This window comes from Pongo abelii, chromosome 13, assembly GCF_028885655.2.
Source record: "Pongo abelii isolate AG06213 chromosome 13, NHGRI_mPonAbe1-v2.0_pri, whole genome shotgun sequence".
Lineage (NCBI taxonomy): Eukaryota > Metazoa > Chordata > Mammalia > Primates > Hominidae > Pongo > Pongo abelii.
In genome coordinates this window covers 83,452,421-83,460,832 of record NC_071998.2, presented here as the reverse complement: position 1 = coordinate 83,460,832, position 8,412 = coordinate 83,452,421, and the positions used below count along the sequence as shown (strand labels likewise).

The 8,412-nt window shown below is 49.4% G+C and overlaps 1 pseudogene; it reads left to right on the top strand.

The window, feature by feature from the left end:
• Positions 1 to 808: 808 nt before the first annotated feature.
• On the top strand, positions 809 to 5,171 carry LOC100433549 (BTB/POZ domain-containing protein KCTD1-like; annotated as a pseudogene).
• Positions 5,172 to 8,412: the final 3,241 nt, after the last annotated feature.

Genomic DNA, 8,412 nt, shown 5'->3' with positions numbered 1-8,412 from the left:
GGGCATCCTGTGGCCCAATCAAGTTGACACACAGAATTCACCACTACGGGAGTCAGGGTTAAAATGATTGGATGATTATCTTGAGATCAGCAGGTCAGCTCCCAGGTTTTGAAATTGAGTGACATGGTAGGAAATGCCCAAACCAGGTATCTCAGGAAACACAGGATAAGTTTGATGAAGAGAAGACAGAGCTTCTGCTTTGGGCACATAAAGTTGAGGTGCAAATCATGGTTTGGGTTTTTATTGTAGAAACCCAGGCAGCAGTTTGGAAAATTGGTCTGGAGTACTAAAGAGAGATTTATCTAGAGAGAAACTTGACAGTCATTGGCATTTCGGCTGGGTGAAACCACAGATCCTTTAAGGAGAACGATGTGAGAGACTGGGAGAAGGAGAGAAATCTGAACATTCAAGTCACTGAGAACAAAGTGGCAATGGAGAGAAGAGCAGCAATCACAGAAATGGAGCAATGAGGAAGGAAGGAGGGGATGGCATCTGTGCCAAAAGTCAGCGGGAGGGCATGCGGGAGAAGGATGGGAAGTGTCTACAACGCTCATGATTCTGGGTAAAACTGGAGTCCTGTGTTCTAGTAGTCTCAATAGAGGGAAGAAGGTGGAAGCTAGATTTTAAATGGGGTTGAGCCAGAAGGGAAGTTAGGAGGGAAATGAAACTATTTTTAGAAATTTGGCTATGAAGAAGACTTGAGGTGGATAGCTCTCTCTTTATCTTTTAAGGTGAAAATCACGCAATTTTGTTTATATCTCGAGAGAAAGAAGCTGTGTGTTGCTGGAGGGCTCAGGAAGGTCTCCGGATGCCAGTGAGACCCCAGCCCCAGCCGGTTTTCCAGGTTCTTGACAGCATCACAAGAACGAATTCAGGGGCGAGTCGAGTCAGAATGAAGCGCAGGGCGAGAAGTTTCCATTGCAAAGCGAAAGTGTGCGCTTGAGAGGAGCGCAGGCATGCCCGTGAGAACAAGTCAGGCACAACGGAGGCTGGGTTTCTTATTTTAGGGATGTTTCTTTCTTTCTTTTCTTTTTTTTTTTTTTTTGAGACGGAGTCTCTCTCTTTCTCCCAGGCTGGAGTTCAGTGGCGCAATCTCGGCTCACTGCAAGCTCTGCCTCCTGGGTTCACGCCATTCTCCTGCCTCAGCCTCCCGAGTAGCTGGGACTACAGGCGCCCGCCACCACGCCCGGCTGATATTTTGTATTTTTTAGTAGAGACAGGGTTTCACTGTGTTAGCCAGGATGGTCTCGATCTCCTGACCTGGTGATCTGCCCGCCTCGTCCTCCCAAAGTGCTGGGATTACAGGTGTAAGCCACCGTGCCCAGCCCAGATGTTTCTTTAATTAGGGGGTGGAATGCTCATTAGGTATTCTGGAAAAGGAGGGGATTTCAGGGACTCCTCCCCCCTCCTGTTATTGCCCCCTTTCTCCCTTATTTGGGTTTACCTGGAAGAGTCACAGACATGTCACCCTGACCAGGGTTTTGGTCATTTTCTCTGCCTTATTTTTGGCTTTCTATACCCTGTGGTTTCTTTGCCTAGGCCCTGCTTTAGGGGTTCTTTGGGTTTGTCCATACTCCTGCAACTACCCGTGCTGCTCCTATCTCCTTAGAGGAGGACAGATTGATGATATCGAAGAGAAATTACTCTGCTCTGTGGATCTCATTGGCACAGGTTCCTGCTGAAGTCTGGGGGGAAAGGGGATTCTGGAAGGTGGGGAAATGGATGGGTCCTGTGGAGAGGCCAGACAGCTTCGGAGCAGCTGGGAAAGAAGGAAGTCAGTCAAGGTCTGAAAGAAGAGAGATGGATGCTGGAGAGCATTTAAATGAAAAGAATTTAACCAGAAGTATCGGCAGAAGTAAAAGAAACAAAAGCCATGTTGGGGGAACCTAAAGATTAGCCACAAAGATTAAGGGAAAGGAGGGAGGAGAGGAGACGTTACTGCAGGCTGTGAAGGCCAGAGCAAGAGGCGTGGCCGTGGAAAGTGCAGGAAGTATGGCTATGGAGAGTGCTGGGGTGTGGCTGTGGTGGGTGCAGGAGGCACCCCATATGGGGTGGCGGCCAGGCAGAGGCGCTCCTCCCTTCCCAGATGGGGCAGCCGGGCAGAGGCGCTCCTCACTTCCTCCCAGACGGGGTGGCGGCCAGGCAGAGGCGCTCCTCACCTCCCAGACGGGGCGGCCGGGCAGAGGTGCTCCTCACTTCCTCCCAGACGGGGTGGCAGCCGGGCAGAGGCACTCCTCACTTCCCAGACGGGGCGGCCGGGCAGAGGCGCTCCTCCCTTCCCAGACGGAGTGGCCAGGCAGAGGCACTCCTCACCTCCCAGACGGGGCGGCCGGGCAGAGGCGCTCCTCACTTCCTCCCAGACGGGGTGGCAGCCAGGCAGAGGCACTCCTCACTTCCCAGACGGGGCGGCCGGGCAGAGGCGCTCCTCATCTCCCAGACGGGGCGGCCGGGCAGAGGTGCTCCTCACTTCCTCCCAGACGGGGTGGCGGCCGGGCAGAGGCACTCCTCACCTCCCAGACGGGGCGGCCGGGCAGAGGCGCTCCTCACCTCCCAGACGGGGTGGCCGGGCAGAGGCGCTCCTCACATCCCAGACGATGGGCGGCCGGGCAGAGACGCTCCTCACTTCCTATACGGGATGGCGGCCGGGCAGAGGCGCTCCTCACTTCCCAGATGGGGCGGCTGGGCAGAGGGGCTCCTCACATCCCAGACAATGGGCGGCCAGGCAGAGACGCTCCTCACTTCCTAGACGGGGTGGCGGCGGGGCAGAGGCTGTAATCTTAGCAGTTTAAGAGGCCAAGGCAGGAGGCTGGTAGGTGGAGGTTGTAGCGAGCCGAGATCATGCCACTGCACTCCAGCCTGAGCACCATTGAGCATTGAGTGAGCGAGACTCCGTCTGCAATCCCAGCACCTCGGGAGGCCGAGGCAGGCAGATCACTCGAGGCCAGGAGCTGGAGACCAGCCCGGTCAACACGGCGAAACCCTGTCTCCACCAAAAACACAAAAACCATTCAGGCGTGGCGGCGCGCGCCTGCAATCCCAGGCACTCGGCAGGCCGAGGCAGCAGAGTCACAGGAGCCCGAGGCAGGGAGGTTGCAGCGAGCCGAGATCACGGCAGCACAGTCCAGCTTCGGCAACAGAGGGAGACCGAAAAAAGAAGGAGAGGGAGACCGAAGAAAGGGGAGAGGGAGAGGGAGAGAGAGAGGAGGGAGAGGAGGGAGAGGGAGAGGAGGGAGAGGGAGAGGGAGAGGGAGAGGAGAGGGAGAGGGAGAGGAGAGGGAGAGGAGAGGGAGAGGGAGAGGGAGAGGGAGAGGGAGAGGGAGAGGAGAGGGAGAGGGAGAGGGAGAGCAGGGAGAGGGAGAGGAGGGAGAGCTGTATTATTCTTTATAATAAAACACAAGCTGGGAAGAGTTTTGCATTTTCCTAACCTTGGGTAATGTGACTAAAAATTTATTTGGCTGTCAGCCTCACAACAACGCTGTCCACTAAACTTTTTTTTTTTTGAGACGGAGTCTCGCTCTGTCGCTCAGTCTGGGGTGCAGTGGTGCAATCTTGGCTCACTGCAACCTCCACCTCCCGGGTTCAAGAGTTTCTCCTGCCTCAGCCACTTGAGTAGCTGGGATTACAGGCGCGCACCACCATACCCGGCTAATTTTTGTATTTTTAGTAGAGATGAGGTTTCACCATGTTGGTCAGGCTGGTGGCGAACTCCTGACGTCGTGATCCGCCTGCCTCGGCCTCCCAAAGTGCTGGGATTACAGGCGAGCCACCGCGCCCGGCCAGTCCACCAAACTTTTAATGTCATCTCACGAATCCACAAATTTCACTTTTTTTTTTATTCTTCTTCTTATTCCATAACTTTACCAGGTGCTATAGATGTTACTTGGGCACTTTTCAGAGTGGCCTCGCATCTGCGTCAATGACTTTCCTCTTCCTCCTTCTGGATGTAACATATTGTTGACTCATTGCTGTTGAACTTACTGTCAACAGCACTATAACTCATGCCTGAGCCAAGCTTGTCTAACACGTATATTTTCTCTGTAAAGCACATCACAGCCTTTCTGCACTTAGGAACACTAGACAGCACTTCAGTAGTACACTTGGGGGCCATTTTAAACAATTAAATCTCTGACAGCCTCCGCTCCGCTCCGGGCGGCCCCAGACACGGGTTTCCCACGGCAGCACCACGGCACGCCCGGCGCAGCAGCTGCCCCGACCCCCCGCTCCAGGGGGCAATGAGGGGGCAGTGGAAGGGACACTACTCCTCGGGCATTACTTAGAGAAGCGAGACCGTTCCGCCCTCCCGCCGGCCCTCCTTCTCTCCCGCCCGGGCCCGCGCAATTCTCCGCCAGAGGGACAGTCGGCCTAATACGTTAAGACCTCTGATCACTAGATCCCCTGCATCTCCACTGAACAACCAAGGGACCCCTACTCCGGCACAACTCACAAAATCCAATGCGCCTGTCCACATTGATGTGAGTGGCCACATGTATACTAGCAGCCTGGCCACCCTCACCAAATGTCCTGTATCCAGAATCAGAACACTTTGTGATGGTACAGAGCCCATAGTTTTGGACAGTCTCAACAGCACTATTTCACTGACGGAGATGGACAGATGTTCAGATATATCTTGAATTTTCTACGAACATCCAAACTCCTCATTCCTGATGATTTCAAGGACTACACTTTGTTATATGAAGAGGCAAAATATTTTCAGCTTCAGCCCGTGTTGTTGGAGATGGAAAGATGGAAGCAGGACAGAGAAACTGGTCGCTTTTCAAGGCCTTGTGAGTGCCTTGTTGTTTGTGTGGCCCCAGACCTCAGAGAAAGGATCACGCTAAGTGGTGACAAATCCTTGGTAGAAGAAGTGTTTCCAGAGATCGGCGATGTGATGTGCAACTTTGTCAGTGCAGGCTGGAATCACGACTCCACGCACGTCGTCAGGTTTCCACTAAGTGGCTACTGTCACCTCAACTCAGTCTAGGTTCTCGAGAGGTTGCAGCAAAGAGGATTTGAAATCGTAGGCTCCTGTGGGGGAGGAGTGGGCTCGTCCTAGTTCAGCAAATATGTCCTTCGTAGGGAACTGAGGCGGATGCCCTCCCGTACCCTCCATCATCCGGATAAAGCAAGAGCCTCTGGACTAAACGGACATATTTCTTATGCAAAAAGGAAAACACACACAACTAATAACTTAAACAAACAACAAAAAAGGGACATTTATGTGTAGTTGGGACAGCAAACCAAGTCCTGGACCTAAAATTGAATAAAAGACATTTATATGCAATAGAGACCACACCTGTATTCATATGGGAACAATCGGAATAGTGATATCCTCAAGGTGAAAAAAAAAAAAAAAAATGTATATATATATATATGTCAAAAGGTAGGAAATGCAGAAAAAAAAAAAAAAAAGGTGACAGCCGCAGTTGGTGCTGTGATGGCCATGAAGTATCCTGGGCCCCCCGAGGCCTCTGACCAATAAACAAGCCATGAGCGGTGAGGACAGTCTCCCTACAGTTTCCATTGCCAACAGCCATCCATTCTTTCTTTTTCCTTTGTCTTTTTCCTTATTTAAACAAAACAAAACAAAACAAAACAAAACAAAACCAAAAAAAAAAAGGCCAGGCCCGGTGGCTCACGCCTGTAATCCCAGCACTTTGACAGGCCGAGGCGGGCGGATCACCTGAGGTCGGGAGTTCGAGACCAGCCTGACCAACATGGAGAAACCCCGTCCCTACTAAAACAAATACAAAATTAGCCAGGCATGGTGGCACATGCCTGTAATCCCAGCTACTCGGGAGGCTGAGGCAGGAGAATTGCTTGAACCCGGGAGGCAGAGGTTGTGGTGGGCTGAGATTGTGCCATTGCACTCCACCAGCCTGGGCAAGGAGAGCGAAACTCTGTCTCAAAAAAAAAAAAAAAAAAAAAAAAGCACCTTGAATCAAGTTTCTTTGTATATGGAGGTTCCACATCTCTCTTTAGGCAAGGACCAGGCAGGACTTCAGAAAAACCCTCATGAGCACATTGCATTTGAAATATTTTAGACATGAAATGCTAAATGTAGTTTGTACAGAAGTCACACCTTTTTGTCCACCTCACAGATGTGAACTTTATTATTCCTTGTTAGAATTGCTCCAGTTCAAGTCTGCTGCTTTCCTACAATTTTTCAAATTTTATAATGTATTAAATACAATAAACTCTTTAAAAAATAAGGTCTGTGTGAAACACACGTGTGGGGGTCAGGCTGGATTAAAATGAAATTTTTCTTTTAAAAAAAATAACTGACAAAAAGCACAAAAATGCCAAAAATGTGACACTAAATAGACAGTGATAACGACACGGTTACAGTATGACAGCTGAAACAAGAGGCAGCGCATTGCCTTATTTGACCTCAGCTAAGAACTGTGCCTGGAGAAACACATCTTTCACTGCTCGGGGCATGCTTGTGAATGACTGAGGAGGCCTGACAATTATTGATTTGGGGGTTTCAAATAAATTTCAGGGAGCAGGCAAATTTGGAAGTTTGGAACCTGCAAATAATGAGAGTATCTCATGAAACCACTAGAGGATGTCCTTTTGCCCAAAAAGAGAATTCAGCCAAAAAGAAGAAATTTTGCGATATAGAAAACAGAAGATTCAACCCAGGAAGGATTGAAGTGGGTGGGAAAGGCATCTTCAGAAAGAGGAAAGTGATAAAATACCTGATGAACCTGATTATGCTGAGAAGAGACTTAGATAACTGGTGGAAAATTGTGCTTGGATTAACGATGATTATATATATTTTTAAAACCAAGTTAATAAACAATTGGCTGGGCATGGTGGCTCATGCCTGTAATCCCAGCACTTTGGGAGGCCAAGGTGGGTGGATCACCTGAGGTCTGGAGTTTGAGACCAGCCTGACCAACATGGTAAAATCCCGTCTCTACTAAAAATACAAAATTAGCTGGCTGTGGTGGCACATGTTTGTAATCCCAGCTACTCAGGAGGCTGAGGCAGGAGAATTGATTGAACCCGGGAGGCAGAGGTTGTGGTGAGCCAAGATGGCGCCACTGCACTCCAGCCTGGGCAATAAGAGTGAAACTCCGTCTCAACAAAAAAAAAAAAAAAGAAAAGAAAAGAAAAAAACAATAAAATGAACACTATCTTTAGGGAAAACAAAAAGCGGGGGTAGAAAAGGAAAAGCCAACATAGGCTTTTGCAAAAATCTCAGTGACAGCAGATATGTCTATCACTGTGATAATGTGAGTAGTGAGCACTGTTCTACCAACACCAGGATGCAACCGTCTTGATAGCACAGGGAGGGGAGTGGAAAGCATGGAATTCTGTGGTGGGGCTGGGAAGCCAATAGAGGATCTGCAAGTCCAAAATTTCAAGATGGGACAACATAAGCATGTTGTTTGCAGATACAGCAGGTAAATTCCCAAGAAAAAGCATTCTGGGTTGGGGAAAAGCTGGGATGGGGTATAGGGCACAGGGTGTAAGAGAATGCTGTATTTTTCTATAAGCATTCTTAGAATATCTCCTGATACATGTATATAATAATTTTCATAAAAACAAAAATTGGGGGAAGAAGATGGGTTTTGAGTGACGGAAGAAAAACTGAAGTATCCAGATGATGTGGTAGTCAGGGCTGTTAACAATGTCCTTGGAAAATTCCAGGCTTAGAGCCAATAAACACAAAGCCCAGAATGGGGCTCAGGCAGATTGCCCAGGAGGCTGCAGAGCAGCATTCAGGGTCAGTGGGCCACCATGCCTCTCTGACACCCTGTACGTGGAGCTGCTGGAGCGACAGCTTTGGACCCAAGTGATGGACGCTCTGAAGAGAAAACAAAACATTCCTGGGTGGGGAAGGAGAATCAAAATACAAGCCCAAGAACTCCCTACTTTTAGAACAGACCCCAAGCCAGGGTCCAAGCCCCCTGGATAAGGAGAGGAGTGGGAAATCAAACTCAGAAGGCAACCCCCTGCTCCCATGCCAGAGGACCACACAGTCTTTTCCACTCCCAGGTTCACCAGTGTAGGGTTTCTTCCATGACAATTGGCATCAGACCACCAGGAGTTTCCCCTTGGGCTGAGGAAACCCAATGTTTAATACAGACCCTCAACTACACACAGGAACAGAAAACCTGGAATCAATCATTTGAGGAAACAGAAGTAGCCCCAAAGAAAACAAAACTAGTAGGGCAAAGAGGAAAGGATTTTCATCATAAGTATAACGAATATCCTGAGAATAGTTTAAGTAGATACTGCATTTTTTAAGTGTTATGAAAAAAAATTAACTTATTGAAAATATTAACGGATGGAAAGTCTTTTTTTTTTTTTTTTTTAACATTTTAGATGAAGTCTCACTCTGTAGCCCAGACTGGAGTGCAGTGGCACGATCTTGGCTCACTGCAACCTCCGCCTCCCAGGTTC